This window comes from Pleurodeles waltl, chromosome 6 (genome assembly GCF_031143425.1).
Source record: "Pleurodeles waltl isolate 20211129_DDA chromosome 6, aPleWal1.hap1.20221129, whole genome shotgun sequence".
In the NCBI taxonomy this organism is placed as follows: domain Eukaryota; kingdom Metazoa; phylum Chordata; class Amphibia; order Caudata; family Salamandridae; genus Pleurodeles; species Pleurodeles waltl.
The window spans coordinates 1,446,045,484-1,446,062,808 of record NC_090445.1 but is presented as its reverse complement, the minus strand read 5'-3'; the positions used below and the strand labels follow the sequence as shown (position 1 = coordinate 1,446,062,808).

Sequence of the window (17,325 nt, the reverse complement as noted above, 5' to 3'; positions counted from 1 at the left end):
GGACCCCGGTCAGCACCGAAGACACCATCCAGATGATGAACACCATCCATTCCGGTTCTCCAACCGACCCATGCCCCCACCACGTCTTCAACAAAGCCGACTCAGTCATCGCACCCCATCTCCGGGACATCATCAACTGCTCCTTCAACACCGCCACCTTCCCGGAGAGCTGGAAACATGCCGAACTCAGCGCCCTCCTGAAGAAACCATCAGCAGACCCCACCGACCTCAAGAACTACTGCCCCATCTCGCTCCTCCCGTTTCCTGCCAAAGTCATTGAGAAGTCCGTCAACAGACAGCTAGCCGCCTTCCTCAAGACTAATGGATCCCTCGACCACTCGCAGTCCGGCTTCTGAGCCAACCACAGCACCGAAACCGCCCTCATCGCAGCCACCGACGACATCCGAGCCCTGCTCGACAACGGGGAGACAGCGGCCCTCATCCTCCTGGACCTCTCCGCAGCGTTCGACACTGTCTGCCACCGCACCCTAGTGCAGCGCCTCAGCAACATCGGAATCCAAGAGAAGGCACTAGAGTGGATCATCTCGTTCCTCACCGGAAGAACCCAGAGAGTCCGCCTCCCCCCGTTCAGATCCGAGGCCACCGAAGTCAGCTGAGGCGTACCACAAGGATCATGACTCAGCCCCACCCTCTTCAACGTCTGCATGAGCCCCCTCGCAGCCATCGCACGCCAACACAACCTCAACATCATCTCCTACGCCAACGACACCCAGCTGATCCTCTCCCTCACCAACGACCCAGCCACCGCCAGAACCAACCTGCACGAAGGGATGAAAGACGTAGCCGAGTGGATGATGAACAGCCGCCTGAAACTGAACTCAGACAAGACGGAAGTCCTCATCCTTGGATTATCACCCTCTGCCTGGGACGACTCCTGGTGGCCCCCTGCCCTGGGCAGCGCACCCAAACCAACAGACCACACACGCAACCTGGGCTTCATCCTGGACTCCTCCCTCTCGATGACCAGACAAGTCAACGCCGTCTCATCATCATGCTTCAACATCCTACGCATGCTCCGAAAGATCTTCCGATGGATCCCCACCGAAACCAGGAAGACGGTCACCCAGGCACTCGTCACCAGCCGACTGGACTACGGTAACACCCTCTACACCGGAACCACGGCCAAACTACAGAAAAGACTCCAACGCATCCAAAACGCCTCCGCACGCCTCATCCTTGACATCCCCCGTCACAGCCACATCTCCGGACACCTGAGAGACTTGCACTGGCTCCCCGTCAGCAAGAGAATCACGTTCCGTCTCCTCACCCACGCACACAAGGCCCTCCACGACCTGGGCCCCAGGTACCTCAACAACCGCCTGACCTTCTACACTCCCACCCGCCAGCTATGATCGACCAGCCACGCCCTTGCCGCCGTGCCACTCATTAGAAAAGCCACCATGGGAGGAAGATCCTTTTCCTACCTGGCAGCCAAGACTTGGAACTCCCTCCCCATCCACCTCCGCCTGACCCAAGACCACCTCTCCTTCAGGAAGCAACTCAAGACCTGGCTGTTCGAGCAGTAGCGGTCCCACCTCCCCCAGCGCCTTGAAACCCTCCGGGTGAGTAGCGCGCTATACAAATTTCTTGATTGATTGATTGATTGATTGTTGAATGAGAAAAATGAATCCCTTAAGGATGATGCCTGGGAGTAGCTAGTTTCTGCTAGTGAATCTAATGACTGAGCAGCATTCTGGAGAGCATTAAATTACCATTTTTAGCTGATAATACTATGCCCAATTTGATCACTGTAATATCTAAAGATACATTTTTTAAATAATTTCTCCCAAATGTATTCCTTTGACGACACGACTGGGTTAGCTACCATAAACAGTCGTACGAAGGACAATAGCGCCCCTTGCCAATTCTTTTCTATTTCTGAAGTTACATATGCTATCAGATGTCTAGCCTGCAATAAGGCCCCTGGCCCAGATGACGTTCCAGCTGACCTCTTTGAGAGTAATGCAGTCATCTTGGCACCTAAAACACTGCTGTGTCAAGTGGCACCCTAAGTTCCTGGTCTCAATGCATTATCGTGTCGGTATTTAAAAAGGATGACTGGGGGATCCGAAGTGTTATAGGGCTATATCGCTTATTGACATCTCTGTTAAGGTTCTAAGTCAGGTGGTCCTAAAGAGGCTGTCTGGGTAGGCCAAAGAGAAGAACATTATCATTGACTCTCAGTATGGATTTAGGCCTGGTCTTGGTACCATTAATCAATGTTTGAATTTACATATTTTGATTCAGAAATACATGGTGGCTAAAAGGGCACCCTTTTTTGGGTTTCGTAGACCAAAAAGAAGAGCTTTTGGGTGAATAGGTCAAAGTTGTGATTATTGTTGCTGTCCTTGGGTGTGGAGCAAACCCTGTTCTCTTTCTTGGCAGACATCCATGTAAACATGTCTGCCTCAGCCAAAATCAGGGAGGAAGACACGTGCAACAAAACAATTTCCCATCACCAGAAGAGTTAGACAGGGATGCATTCTGGCCCCCTTTCTATTCAACATTTATATGAACGGTCTAGAGGCAGCATTGCTGAGAGTGCAAGTTGACCCCCCCCCATCCCTCCCCTGGACAGGTTACCAAGCACTACCAATCCTTTTGTATGCAGACAATGCTGTCCTTTGGTCAAGGACAGCACTAGACCTTCACTGACTCCTTCTCTCTTATGTTTAGTTTGTTGAGGACCTAGATCTGTCCATGAATACTTTGAAATCCTTTGTGATGGATGCGTGTGTCAACCCACCAAAACTAAAACCCATTTCTGCCTCAGTGCTAAGATCATCTAAGTCTATTCCTTTACTTATTTTGGAATTTTGATTGATAGTAAGTCATCTTGAGGCCCCTCCATCCTCTCAAAAAGGCTTGAACTAGCAAGATTATGTAGCTCGGTCCTTAACTTCAGTTTATGGGTGGTTAGGAAACCCATAAAAGTTGTGATTAAAAAACTAAGTGTGTCTCTGTAACCTGTTATAGTAGTGACATATGTAGGTACGGTGACTGTGGCCCTATTCAGCTCAGAAGAAAAAAAGTTTGTTAGGCAGTTGCTGGGGGTACCTCAAAGTTCCTCAGCATTTGCCATGCAAGAGGAACTTGGTCATAGATACATTTCGGATACCATCATACTGAGGCTCCTACTATGTTGGCTCTCGACATAGTACGGAGTGAGTGAAACCTTAATAGGCTGATAATCGGGTACTGCCTTTCCATGGACAATTCAAAAGCATTTCCCTGGTTTATCTATGGCAAGTCTGAACTGAGAGCTCTGTGTCGCACCCGCCTATTTACACATCACGCAGAAATTGTTGAGGCTGATTATTGTGGGTTTATTACAGCTCTTTGTTGTCGGGGAAAGGCTTGAAAGGTGGAAATCAGCTGTTAATTCCACCCAGCAGTACTTCACCTGGGTTAATAACGTTTACTACCAATCGCTTTTATTCAGGTTCAGGATATCCTTTCTCCCACTAATCAGCTTTCCCAAAGGCTGGGCTGCCAATGGCGCCTTGGGCCCATGCAAGTGTGATAGTACCTCAGCTAAGACCATTACTCATGCAGTAATGTTTTGTACCTTATACACTTTTCGTAGGAAAACGTTTTTTGTACCTGTTTTAAAAGTGGCTCATTTTAAGCAAGTAAGGCCAGCAATGTTGTTTCTTCTTGTTCTGGGGGACATTCGTATCTGTGTAATTTTAAGCAGTATTGTGAGATAAGAGGGGAATGGCCTTTTGGATTTAATTAACAACTGAGTATGGTGCGATTGATGATGTATCTCTATTGTATGCATCATGTACCACGTCTCATGTACCGAAATTGTAATGGGAATGGACTTGTATTTTTTTAAGTGATTTTTATAGGTGTTTAAGCATCTTTTATGTTTATTTGTTTTAACCGAATAAAGAATGTATCTATCTATATACAACGATTGTTCTTGAATTGTTAATGTATTATGTCCCTGCAATGCAATGTCTACACATTGGCCACAGCATGCAGCATGAGGATGGACATGTTAGGTCCAAAATACATGAGGTTGCTAGATAGTACCTGGGTGGGATAGCAAGAGCAACATGGTGCTTACCAACGGTCCATTCCACTGTAAAACACATATTACAATCGTGCCATTCTTCAATGCTGATTACCTATTCAGGGACATATAAAGAATTTCATTCCGGTGCACCGTCATCTCACTGAGCTAAGAGACCATCATCCAATGAAGCTTGATAAAATGCTAGAGAAATTGAAAGGGAGGCTTCAGAGGACCCTTCAGACAAACCTGTCAGAAATCCTTTACCTTTGTAGAGCCCCACCTCAAAACTCAAAAGCAATGCTTATACAAGCGTCTGTATGTTAACAATGAACTCAGTATTTATTATAAACTGTTCAGATATTGGGCCTCTTTCATGGTGTTTGACACAGGTATCCTGTAGCCTGTACTACTAGGCTCTGCAAGCTGGACCAAGTACATCCCTTTCTGCACTTGACTCTCAAGGTAGCGAGGGCAAGAAGTCGCAATTCTCATTGAAGAAATGTATGTGCACCAGCTCAGGAATCAACAGTTAACAAACAGACACAATAACTACAATGTTTAGTTCTATCCTTCCCTTTCAAGAGAAGAAAAGTTAGTTTTAATTCGGACATCAGTTCTAAATACCACACAATTAAGCTTAGTAGGCAAGACAGTGATTCTGGTGACGATTCTCCCTTGTGGCACTACACTGCTAAGTTTCCTCGTGCTAATACCACCTGCATGACCCTTTGACCGCTGGTCTTCCCATAATGAGGGCAAAAGTATGAATCAGGCAGAGGTGCCTTCTCAATTTCCCCATTAATTCAAATGCACACTCATTTAATATTTTCTGAAGGTTGTTACACTGGTGGTGTGGTGGATAATAAGAAAGTGATTCTCTGCTCCTCTGGAGCAGACCCCATGGCCTTGCCATCCTCGACGTGGGACCAGCAGTAAGCAAAAACAGTGCCAAGTGTCACTGGATAGGACAGCCCACATCTCGATCAATGCAGCTGCTTAGCTTAGTGTCACAGTCCAGCTGGACTGCCGCTTGAGAGCTAGATTACGCCTGGATGCTGCGGCTCGGTCTGACTACCGGATGGGGGGGTTTGCCCCTATTGGGATAATTGGAAAAACAAGGCCCTGATTAGGCCATGTTAGTGACTGCGGCAGTTGTAGCAATGACTGGACCAATGCAGGCAACAGTGGTCCTAATCGGGCCAATTTATCAACTAAGGCAGATGCAGCCCTAACTGTGCAGGAGTAGACAGTTGCAGCTCCGATCGGGCTGAAGCAGTAAGCATGGCTAACAAAGGCCTGACCTGCAACACTACTCAGGCCAATGAACGCACACATTTATGAAGGGGTTCCCACCAGGAGCCAGTTTTGAGATACCAGCGGGACCATCTGCAGCATGGGCCACTCTTAGCTGACTCTCAGACATCCAGATATCTCTAGTTGTTCTTTAGTCCCTGGGACACACCAGGTTTCTCCTTCAGGACGGTCTCCTCCTGTAGGAAGAAGGAATACTTTACTTCTAGGCACTTAGGCAGACCCTCAGCTCCTCCAGAACAAAGTGCTGACTTCAGGTGATAACGTCTCACTTCTGGGAGACTAGGTGTCAGGCAGGCACCAGCCCTCATCAGACGGCAGTCGTTCGACAACTTTTCAGCACATTGCCAATCTTGGAACTTGATTAATGTGGGTCCCACTTTTTTACACATTTGCTTGAATAGGATGTGGATTTATTGTCTCAAACTTCCGAATTTGGTTTTGTGTTGACAAAAGTCTTTGACAGGCTTCTCTCGTGACACAGCCTTTATGTAGAGTGGTGCTTCGCACAGCTGGTGGCACTGATGCTCTCTGCGGACAGAAGCACCCATAACACAGGTACAATTAAGTGTGCGGTTTGTGCACCTGGTTGTCATGAGCTTCTCTGAATTAGTACTCGGAGTTAGACATAAGGACAGGCCTGATCTAGAACATTTTCACCTTACACAACAGAAATTTCAGTCTCATCCCTCACCACTGCCCCCAACATAATGGCAATGTTCAAGAAGTACTAATAAACGCCTTCCAAACAAGAGTGCTTTTGGAATTTGATAAAAGTCTCTCTCCTCCTTTCTCCAGTTTCTGGATCTCCACCCTCCAGCCACAGGAATGCAGGCAACAGGCTTCCACTGTCTGATGAAGCAGTCCTCATCTTCTATCTTGTGCCATATCAAGCCACGGACATCGAAAATGGATCCCAGTGGCTTGGTACTCAGGCCGACTCTCACCCAAGGCCCTGCTACTGCACACATGACACATGCACACAGGATGTCAGTGCAACCTTTCCTGTCACACACAAAGCAGTGGAACTTTACACAGGCGGGATCTGTAGGCCAACTCTGAGTAATACAGAAAAAGTGTTTAGTCACACTCCGACTCAAAAATGAGGTATGCTGCCACCACTACTTTATGTGCTATACCCAGGGAGGGGCCGGGACAGTAGTCCTCTATCTAATTGTAAGAACACTCTTGGTGCACTACAGCAGGTTACAGGACAGGTCCAGGACCTCACATAGTCAAGGACAGGACTAAACCTCTGTGCATACGCTCGATTATCATAATGCTAGGGCCATAGTAAAAGTCAGGTTATCAGATATAGAGGCAGTTAGGCATTCCAGGCAACAGCCAATGCCAGTATACTATGTAGGAGACCTCCCCATCCAAACAAATTGTGTAGCTAGGAACTGTCTTAATAAATAATAGCAATTCAGTGAACAAGATGCTTACTAGAATACTAGATACACTCCAGTCACACAACCCTAGTAAATTAGTCTAAACTCTACCTAAGATCGTCATAGCTGACTTACAGCTATCCCATTTTTCCATCTGTATGTTTATTCATGTACAGCTCCCCACATACCTTTATATCATCAGTCCTGAATTTCAAGTCTCATCTGTCATTGTCTTTCTAGCAAATGGTGTATCTGCCTTGCCCCACCCCAACCTCCACCATCTTTTATATTTTTACTACACAATTAAACATTGACTCTGTTCTCGTTTTAGGAAGGTCACTGAAAATGCTGTATGATGTATTTCGCTGGTTTCTCTGGTAATGGAATTACACACGGTAATTCTACACTTGTGAAGCATATTACTAGCTACTGTGTATTACTAAATGCTGTAGTGTCACTCTCTCTAGCCTTTTGCTCTAGGCACCAGATAAGTATGTGCCTATTGAGCACATTTCATTTGTAGGTCTGCATAACACTGTCAAACCCACAATGGGAATGAACAGGCCAGTCTGTTAGGCTTTCTCATGCACTTAAACGATAATGCACATTCCGGCCATGCTAACACATAGGAAGGCCTGTGCTGTCTGCAACATTATCAACTAATATACAAAAGATATGCTACACATATCAAAAGGCCCGCGCCACTTTATAATGAAAATTGTTGAAATGAATTCAATAGGGTGCTTACAAAGAACGATGCACAAGCAAGATCTTTCAGAAAAACAACTTTTAACCATGGTTTCAACAAGCACTTCTCCTGGGTGAAGCACGCTTATTTGTGGTAACTGTAAAGAGTGGAGATCATGTGATATTTTAATTCAGAGGCCAAAAACTTCGCATCTAGGTTGGAGTATGGATTCCTCCAATGGGAATATTTTGTTAAGTTCAGGCAGAACTGATACTGACCGCCTGGGACTTTCCCCAACTAGTTCTTGGCAGCATAACAATGCAGCTGAGAAATGTTGCAAGCAAGGATTGTTTTTGCTAAAGAAACAATCTGAGCAAAATAAAAAAAAATCTGATTAAAATAAAATTTTGAATAAAACGAAACTAAAATGTGTCCACTGAGTTTTTTTAATTAGACACTCAGGTGCAACAACCAAAAGTAGGCGTATGGGAGATGTTCGATAAAGAGGGGTGTCGGTCCATGCCTGGAGCATCATACCCTGGTTATCAAGAATCCACCAAAATAAGCTCTGCCATTCACCTTGAAGGCACTCCTGAGCATCATGATGCGCTCAAAAGGTCTGGTCCAGAGATAGTCTTTTGCAGAAGAACTACAAAACTACTATTCCAGCCGGACGATGAACAGTATAGCCAAAGAGCCTAAGCTCTGATAGGGTTATATATTCCCTTCTGCAGTTGTTTTTCTCCGGTTGGACACATATTTGCTTTTAATTAGAGAGTTTTGACTCTTTCTAGCAGTCCGTGGAGATTCCCTTCATATGTCTAAAAGGTTTTACTTCTTCATGCTGTGGGGTTGAATCTATGCTGTAGGTGGCATGGTCCATGTCTGTGTACAAATAGTGCAGCTTTAGCCTATATTAGGTGTTTGCAAGCTTTTATGGCGGGGATTTGCATGTTCAAGAGTTGCAATTGTTGTAGCTGCATCGATGTTTGTTTTTTAGTATACAGTTTGGGTTTTGGCTATGCTGTTGTAGGGCAGCAAACGCTGACTGTTTACTGGTACCCATCTAAGAAAAGGTTTTTTTCTCTTTATGGGTCGAGGACTTTTTCTACTAAAGTGTAACGGCGTGGTCAGCGTTTGGCTCGTGGTTTACATATTTAAGTGTGAGCGCCTGGGCTTACAAAGGAATTAGCTGCTGTGTTTTACAATGTGTAGAAACCTTCCAAATAAAGACTCAACCCATCGATTATGGGAAGTAGTACTCTCCCGAAAAACTGCCCTAATTGCCAATTTCTGGCAGTAAGGTACACTAATTGGTGTAAAATGTTACACCCCCACCCACACAGGTACTTCATACCTACTGGGGTGATCTTGTTGGATGTACTGATGCAGTGCTTAATTTATTTCTAAAAATTTAAGTGATTGGCTCAAAGGTTTTTCCTGCCTCCTGGTGATGCTAAATGTTGTGGGTCAGAGACGTTTTAAAGCATGGGCAGGGTGGGCTTTGGCCCAGGGACCAACCTATCAGGGCCCCCCTGATAGTACCGGCTTTGTTCTTCACCAGTCTTAGCCTGATGACCTTGAATGCTTCTTGAACATAGTTTGTTTTAAATGCCATTTTCCTTTCATTTATTTTAATATGGGTAACGTGCTTGAGTCTATGAAATACATTTTGCCGAGAAATGTTTGTTTCCCAACTCCATGCAACGTCCATAAAAAAAGGTCCATTTAGATCGAAATGCGCCCTCACATATCAGAAATGGCAGTTGATTGCAGAGATTATTTGCAATTATATTAGTGAGCTGTTGCTATATTACAATACTGAAAATACACATTACTATCCCTGATTATTAGATGGAAACCGATTTAGGATTTGGACCAGTGTGCCTGTGCAGTGTTGATGACCTAGCCAAAGAGGGCATGAAACATCTGAAATTACATCATAAATTCAAACCAGGAGCACCGAAAATGTATTTGGCCCAGGGCCCCCAAAGTCCTTAAGATGCCTCTGCTAGGCGTTGCTAACTTCCATGGTTATTCCATCTTGGTACCACCTCAGTCATCTCGCACCCTACACTTTTGTCCCTTTATCTCACTCTTACAGGTTCTTTTTCATTCCACATCTCTCTGTCTCTTTTTTCAATTTTATCTTATTCAGTCTTTCTTCTTTTTTGACGTTTTCTTGCTCAAAGTCTGATGATGAAAAATAAGTTGCAGCTTCCAAAAAATAATGCTGATGCCCACTACCTACAACCACCAGCGCAAATTGTGCACTGCAGACTACTGTATCCTCAGTGCACCACTGCAATAACATCATCCAGACTGGCTTTAGCTAAGGAAGAAGAGGTGGTGGGGCTTATTCACACAGGAAGCTTACACTTTTGAGTAAGTTTATGCTTTTGAGTAAGTACGTTCACTACTTTTTGGTATTCATAAGCTGCACTTTTGTGGCAATTTACAGTTTTGTAGCAGCTTACACTTTGGTAGTAATTTACACTTTTGTAGTAAGTGCAGCACTATACATGGTCAACCACTATTTGTGCAACACCGTCCCATAGAAAATAATGGAGGTGGATACTTAATACAAAAATCTAAGTTTCCACAAAAGCAAAGGATACTATAAAAGTGCAGTTTGTGATTAAGGAAAAGTAATAAAATTACTCAACAGTGTAAGTTAATATAAAAGCGCAGTTTGTGAATAGCACTTTTTAAAACAGTTTTTAGTACTATGGTAACACCACAAAACGTACTACAAAGTGCAGTTTGTGAATCAGGCCCATAGTTTTTATGCAATGTGATATGCGAACCCCAAACTTTATCTCAAACCCACAGACGAAAGTAAGAAGTCATCGATGCATTTGTCTACTTCCGCTTTTTACAGGAAGCACTATGAAGGCGGGCGAATCATGTGATTCAGAGTGGAAAGTACTAACGCTTCTGTAGTGGACATGTCGCAACCAGTTTAAACGAAAAACTCCTCTGCACTTTGTTTCTCAGGGAGGACGACCTTAGGCAATGCTTGAACACCATCTAAGAGCATAGATAAAGAAAATTTCTTCAACCACCAAGTTATCAGAGCCTAGGTGAGTACACACAATCAAATCAACTTTCTATTGAGTGACTTTGCACTGATATCTTATTTACTCCTGCGGCTCGCTGCACTAAGATACAAGAATAGGCATTGCTATGACTGGCGTGGATTGCGGTTGATTTGTGTAAGAAAAATGGAGGTACACTATACTGTAGTGCATGTGTGTACTGTTGTGGCTAGACTATTGTAAAGCATATGAGCATATTTCTGGGGTTAGTCTATACTAATTAAGGCACAGTTTAACACAAACATGATCACATATAATAAAGACACAGGTATTCTTTTTTTATTTATTTTTTATTTTTTTTAAACATTTCTTTAACATGAAGTCATACCTAGGAACATGTAGAGCTTTCCCTACGAATAGGGTAACATTCCACAGAATGATATATTATGAGAATTTTATAGTACACGTGCTTTTCAGCGGTATAGTCTTGTGGGAGGAACTTGTACCTCAAAGATTTGTGCATGATTTAGAGCTTTCGCGGTAACTGCAGTCTGGCTATCAATGCCTCATGTAGTGATTATGTGTGGTACGCCGAGAGTCCCGAATATTGATTGGGTGTGTTGGTCTGTCCCTGTCGGTCCAGAATAAAACAATGGGTCTGCTCCATGTTATGCTCATCGGAGGGGGAAGCTCCCTTTTGTGTTGAGGGAGGGCCAGTGACTGGTCTGGAGTTGAATACGTTAAGAAATGTCATGTTTTTTTTAGTTTGTTTAACTAAATCACATGACTTTTCCCCTTCTTTCCTCGATCCAAGATGTTTTTTTTTGGCTGTTGTCTATTGTCATCGCATTTCGTACTTTTTTGAATTGTACTACATTGCTTTGATGACGAGCTTGTTTGAGTGCCAGTTTAGGGTCTTTGAGGTTTTTATGTACCATTCTCAGTTGTTTTTACTATCTTTTCTAGAGTTGCCTTACCTATAGTTATGGCTTCCTATAATGGTCCCTTAGCATACATCCATTCTTTCTTCTATTGGGAAATTCTACTGCACTTTGAAAGTAGTATTGTTTTTTGTGTTGTATCAATTTAAAGTCTTTTTAAAATGTGCAACATTTTGTTTTAGAGAATTTTATTTTTCTTATGTAATTATTCCTGCATGTATTGTTGTCTCAATTCAAACTTGTCAATTGTTTCTGTTGTCTTTTAAAGGATACATTCTTGATGTCACATATGATTGTTTGAGTAACTTTATCAGGAATCCGTAGTTCCTTTTTAAAGGAACAAGTACAGACATATTGATGTTGTCATTTTTGTTTGCATTGGAGCTGCCCACATTTCTTTTCGAGTTAATCATGTCAACTTGGCCGTTGGCAGGGTTAGAACAGTAAGTAGAAAAAAAAGCCAAAATGGCCGCTGTCACGCCATGACCCACACGCATGCACCCTGGAGATGGCCATTGTGTGTGTGTAACTTTTTGCAGGTACCTCACGACACGTGAATATATACATGATGATACATGCATGTATGTTTCATAACGTTTGCGTACACATGCATCCAGGCATGCCAGTGGCCAGTTTGTCTTTTTTTTTTTTTTTAACTTAACTGTTCCTATCTGAATGACTGTCATGTCAGAATTGTAAATTATGGCAGAATTTGACTTACACCAAGGTCAATTCAGTGGATACTTGCATCTTCAACATGCACTAGCACTATATATTTCAGGGCTGGAGGACTGCCCTGAATTCAACCCACTGGAAGGCAACCAGCTCATGGGCTACCATAAAAAAAAAAAGAAACAGTCATTGATTCTTAACCAGCCAGACTCCTTCCAGGCGCTTCATTTCACTTGGTAGGCGAATTTGGGAGAACTTAAAGATGAGGAATGGGCTGACGCCAGGGCATCTTCTTGTAGCTCGCCTGTTGTGGCCAGGCTCCAGCTCATACAAAAAAAATACCTCCGTAGAGTGTACCTCACTAGAGGAAGACTGTAGAGGATGGGTGTGATTGTTTTTCCCCTCTTTCCTCTGCTGCCAGGAAGAGTATGGAGACCTCTTGCATAGGGTTTGGAGCTGCATCAAATTGAGACAGTTTTGGCTGGGTGTCATGGCCTGCCTGGGTTCTGTCCTGGGCTGGAAAATCCCTTTAAACCCCAAACTCTCGCTTTTACACACAAGTTATGATTTAGACAGTGACCGTTATAGGTTGGCCCTGCTTCACCTGGATCTTATAACTGCCAAGTGGGATGTGACTCGCCATTGGAGAGCGTCAGTTCCCCCTGCAGTCGAGGAATGTATATAAAGTCTAGAACATTGTATGTGTATGGAGAAAGCAGCGCACAGGCCTAGTGACTCTCCCAGAAATACATACAAATTTGTCAGGCGTGGGCGGACTGTCTGGGAGCAAGTGAGTCTGGAACAATCTTGCCTGGTGACCGAACTGCTAGGCACAGAAATAAGAAACTTTAGGGGCTAGAACATCGGGCAAAGTTAGTGCTGTGATAACATGGTGGGAGATGAATATCACTTTGGGACACTGTCGTGTGAGAGGGGTTGAAGGATGCTAGGGGAAATGGGAGGACAATGTCAGACTATTGTTTGCTATTATTTGTTATGAGACAAAGAAACAGTTGTAATGAGAACAAAGATGGAAAGTTAATGATACAAAATGTAAATAACGTGTTTTAAAAAAAGAATAGTAAATTATAAATTAGAAATGAAAGTACGGAGATCACTAAAACAATTGATGCTCGCAGCCCAGTAACACTATGCAACTGATCTGCCCTCAGGAGCATCTGACAGACGATAACCACAGGTGGGAGACAGAGAGGAGGTGGGTTTGGGGTTGCTAAGAACCAAGCGATAGTTTGAGATACGAGCTCTCACAATAAACATAAACGACAAAATTTGAAAACCACAATGCATTGAGGCAAATATGTTTGCTAACTGTGGGCAATTTGCACAAATGGACCACATCCTCTAAATGCAATGGGCTGATACCAACAGTGAAAGGCAACTATTTCAGCCAACTCCTAAAGCTAGCTGAGCCACACAAGCTAATGGGTAGAAGGGGCCGTCCAAAAGCCCCTTTTTATATAGGGATGCATGTGTTGTCTTGCACAATGACATGAGATATCAACAAGCATGTAAAGCTATCTTTAAGAGAGACCTAAAATGTATATTTAAATGGCATCAAACGGGCCATTACCACATCTTTACTCCCTTCAAATGTTGCTGGATTAGATATGGGGTCAGCTGTGGGAACCAGTACTAAAGCATAAATAAGTGCTCTCCCCAGAATAGACTGGAACACGTGAATCTTGCTGCCCTGCATGGAAAACAGGAGATTTTGCAACATCTCAACCATCTTGAACTGGCCCATTTTAAAATGCCAGCAGGCATCTGCGTGCATCTAGATTTTATTTCACTACACAGATGTAACCCCTTCAGTTAGGATTTTACTATTTAAGGGCTATTCAGCTGCTGCGTTTATAGTATCAATGTACCTTGATAGTTGTTTCCGAAGTTAGGCACAGTTCGAAAGTTCAGAACAGCGCGGGTGACCCAGTCTCATGTGAAGGAATGGCCCAAACTTAACTTCCCATTTCATATGGTCCTAGCTGTCCTCTGCTTAAAAGAGCGAAGGCCCGTGGAATACCTCTGAGCACATGCTGCTTTCTATATTTTACTTGTCTTTTAGGTATTGTCAAAACGCCATAAAATGAAACAACCGGGTATATTTACCAGCACTTGGAACGACACTGTTCAGGATAAGATTTACTGAAGACAAAGTAACATAAATAAATGGATAAAAATGGATGATTGTCTTATCTCGGTTCAGTTGGTAGTTGCATCATGGGACTGGCACATGCACCAGCTTTCACAAAGGACTTTTTTAAGTGCAGTGCAGTGGAGCATTTACAAGGATTGCACACCTAAAAATGTTGCCATTGATCGTTTGCTGATTTTTTTTAAAATTATGTGGAGGTTTAGATTATAGAGGATGTGCGGTCTACCATTGAAGCTGTTATTTCCCACTTTCTATCCCATCCGATAGCCAGCACCCTAGGATTACATATTACTTGCTTTAGAGTTCCAAGGACAAACTGCCAAGCAATGTTACACTGAGGTTCCTTAGTACACCAGCAGGAGACATTTTAAAGTGTCATCGTTAAAAACAAATAACCCGTATGGGGGTCTGTGCTCACATGTTCAGGTTTGAGTTATTTTTTATGTATGTGATTCTGTATATAAAGAATGGCGGTGCGAAAATGTACAATGTATTTATTTATTTGTTGTTTATTATTTGTTGACTTACAACTGTTTAATTTAGGAATTTTGCCATCAATGCAGGGTAGGATTGTTCATTTCCATAAGGGTTGCACGTCTTTTGTTTTTCTGTTTTCACATAGGTGTGATTTTAATTAGTGTCACACCACGTGAAAAGCTGCATTGGATTGCACTAGCTTTACCTCACGGAGGGTTAATTCAGAAGCTGGTCTTGGTGGTCAGTCCAGATGTTGGTGTTCTGGTTGCAAAGGTTGGTGCTCACGTTTTATGGTATCACAGCATGAATACATCACGTTTGAAAGTCTCTTTCTGTGAGGATTGGTCATGAGTCAGTGTTAAGTTTAACTTCATTTTGCATGGGGTACATTTTTTATAATGGGTCTATTATTTATTGGGATTTCAGTGGGTTTGCGTGGATCACACGAATGTTTTCACACCATAAGTTTAAAACTCGTTTTGCATTCAATGTGTTGAGAAGACATGGGGTGTCCAGTTAAATTACCAATTGTTTTTCAATGTGAGATTAGGTTTTCGCTGGTTCTGATTTGCCTCTTTATTTATTTATTTATTTTTTTGTGTGTGTTTTTTTTTTGGGGGTGTTTTTACATCAGTTACCCCCTGAGCAAGAGCCAATAGCCCGAAATGCATTGGGTTTAAAATTTCACGTGACCCTAGGGACTGTATTTTTCAACATGCTGTATGTGATGCCTGGATGGGCATTTTACAAGCACTTGAATATCGGAACCACGCTGTTCAGGATAAGAGAAACTGAAGACACATGAACATAAATAGATGGATACAATGGATTAAAATGGGTTAAACATGGATGATTGTTTTATCAGTTGGTAGTTGCATCCTGGGACTGGTACATGCACCAGCTTTCACAGTGCACTGCTTGCATGGGACATTGTTTGCCTATGAAAATGCTTTCGTAACTAGTAGGAAGTACTCTGGTAGTCAGGGATCGTATGTCTGTTTCTCCATGATTACACAGACAATATAGAAATGCAACAATGACTGAGGTGTGTGTAGCACAATAGCCTTTGATAGTCTGTTAAGGGATTGGAAGGCATCTCAGCAAGTTTCACAACTTCATAGAGCTGTTAGGCCTAAAGGTCACTGAACAGGAAATGTACAGTGTTTGTGGGCGACTTGTAAGTTGTAGTTAATTTTGTGTATATCAGTGCTCCGCAGCCTCTTTGTGGCTCCTGGTTGCTGGTTGGATCTGTTGGACTGCTAACAACTTAAATATTTGTACATTGATCAACTTTTTTATTATATGGATTTATTTTAGCACGTATGCACCTAACTTCTTGGTATTGTGAAGTACCACGACCTAAACGCTACTCTCGAAACAGATGCAAGAATTAAAATGACTGGGGATAAAACAGACCTTAAGCAATTTCCTGAAAATAGAAAGGTTTCAGAATGGAGGGAGAGAGGAATGGGATTCCTAAAGATAGGCACAGCAATAGAGAAAGCTTTTTTTGCCAAGAGTTTTAGGGATGGGAAGATCAGCAGAATGCAGGATTCCGCTGGGAGCGTGGCAGGAAGATGTGGCTGCTAAAAATGGTGGATTGCCTTGTGTGGAATTGTCATAGATTTAAAAATGACTCAGTCGTGTTTTGGCAGCTAATAGAGTGATCTCAGTACCAGATAAATATGTTTGGGTAGAGAAGCCTGGAGTTATGTGGGCAGCTTCATTCCAGACTATCCTAGTGGAAACTGTAGGCTCGCCAGGCCAAGTAGTGAGAATTTTCGTAATCGGATCTCAACAGAATTAATGTATTAGCCACTAGAAAGTAGATATCAGAGGCTTGGAATGTAAGATTTTTGTTTTAGGACTCTGAGATGGGCAAAGCTACAGTTGGCTACATTTTGTGGTTTGATAAACCCAGAGAGCTTGAAGACTGCAAAGTGGATGAATGTAGGTGCAGCAGCTAAGAAGCCAGCAGAATGTTACAGGATGAGGTACCAGAGGAACATGCCAGCCAGGTAGGTTCCGAGCGTCCCAATTTCGGTTAGACAGCTGATGCAGGAGAAAATAAGCCAAGCTAAGTATAGAGCTGCAGAGGGGAGGAAACGAGGAAGGAAACTGGGAAACCTACACAGATGCAGCAAAGATAAATGGTAGGTCACACTATGCGTCAGTGAGCCATACAACTAAGCAGTGGTGAGGCAGCCGACCACAGTGACTGATAGTTCTTACATTTTCCTAAAGGCTCCAACCTTTCCTCAGGGGCCTTATTCCTACTGACCTCTTAATGATTTGATCTGGTACCTGATAGATTTGGGCATCAACCAGAGGCGTAGCAACAACCACTGCAACCCCTGCAGCGGAAGGGGCCCCAAGCCCTCTTGTGGGGGGGGGGGGGGGTACTCATTCAGCCCAAGGTCAAAGGATGTCTGTAAGAGAGTCTAGACTCGGGGCCCCTCATCACACTCTGCAGTGGGGCATCCTTTTGTGTTACATTACTAGCCTCCGCTGCCACTGATCAACCCTTCAGCTCCTCTAATCTCACTTCTTCCTACTCTTTGCCTGTCATGTCTGTCTCCTGCTTTTGTT

At 43.4% G+C, this 17,325-nt stretch overlaps 1 protein-coding gene across 2 annotated transcripts in view; it reads left to right on the top strand.

Moving 5' to 3' along the window:
* Positions 1-17,325, top strand: part of WDFY4 (WDFY family member 4) — a 778,336-nt gene that overhangs the window by 30,919 nt on the left and 730,092 nt on the right. For both annotated transcript variants that reach the window (XM_069240880.1, XM_069240879.1), the window contains exon 2: positions 10,317-10,518. The gene's annotated coding sequence lies outside the window, so the exon portion shown is untranslated. The remainder of the gene's footprint in view (positions 1-10,316; positions 10,519-17,325) is intronic.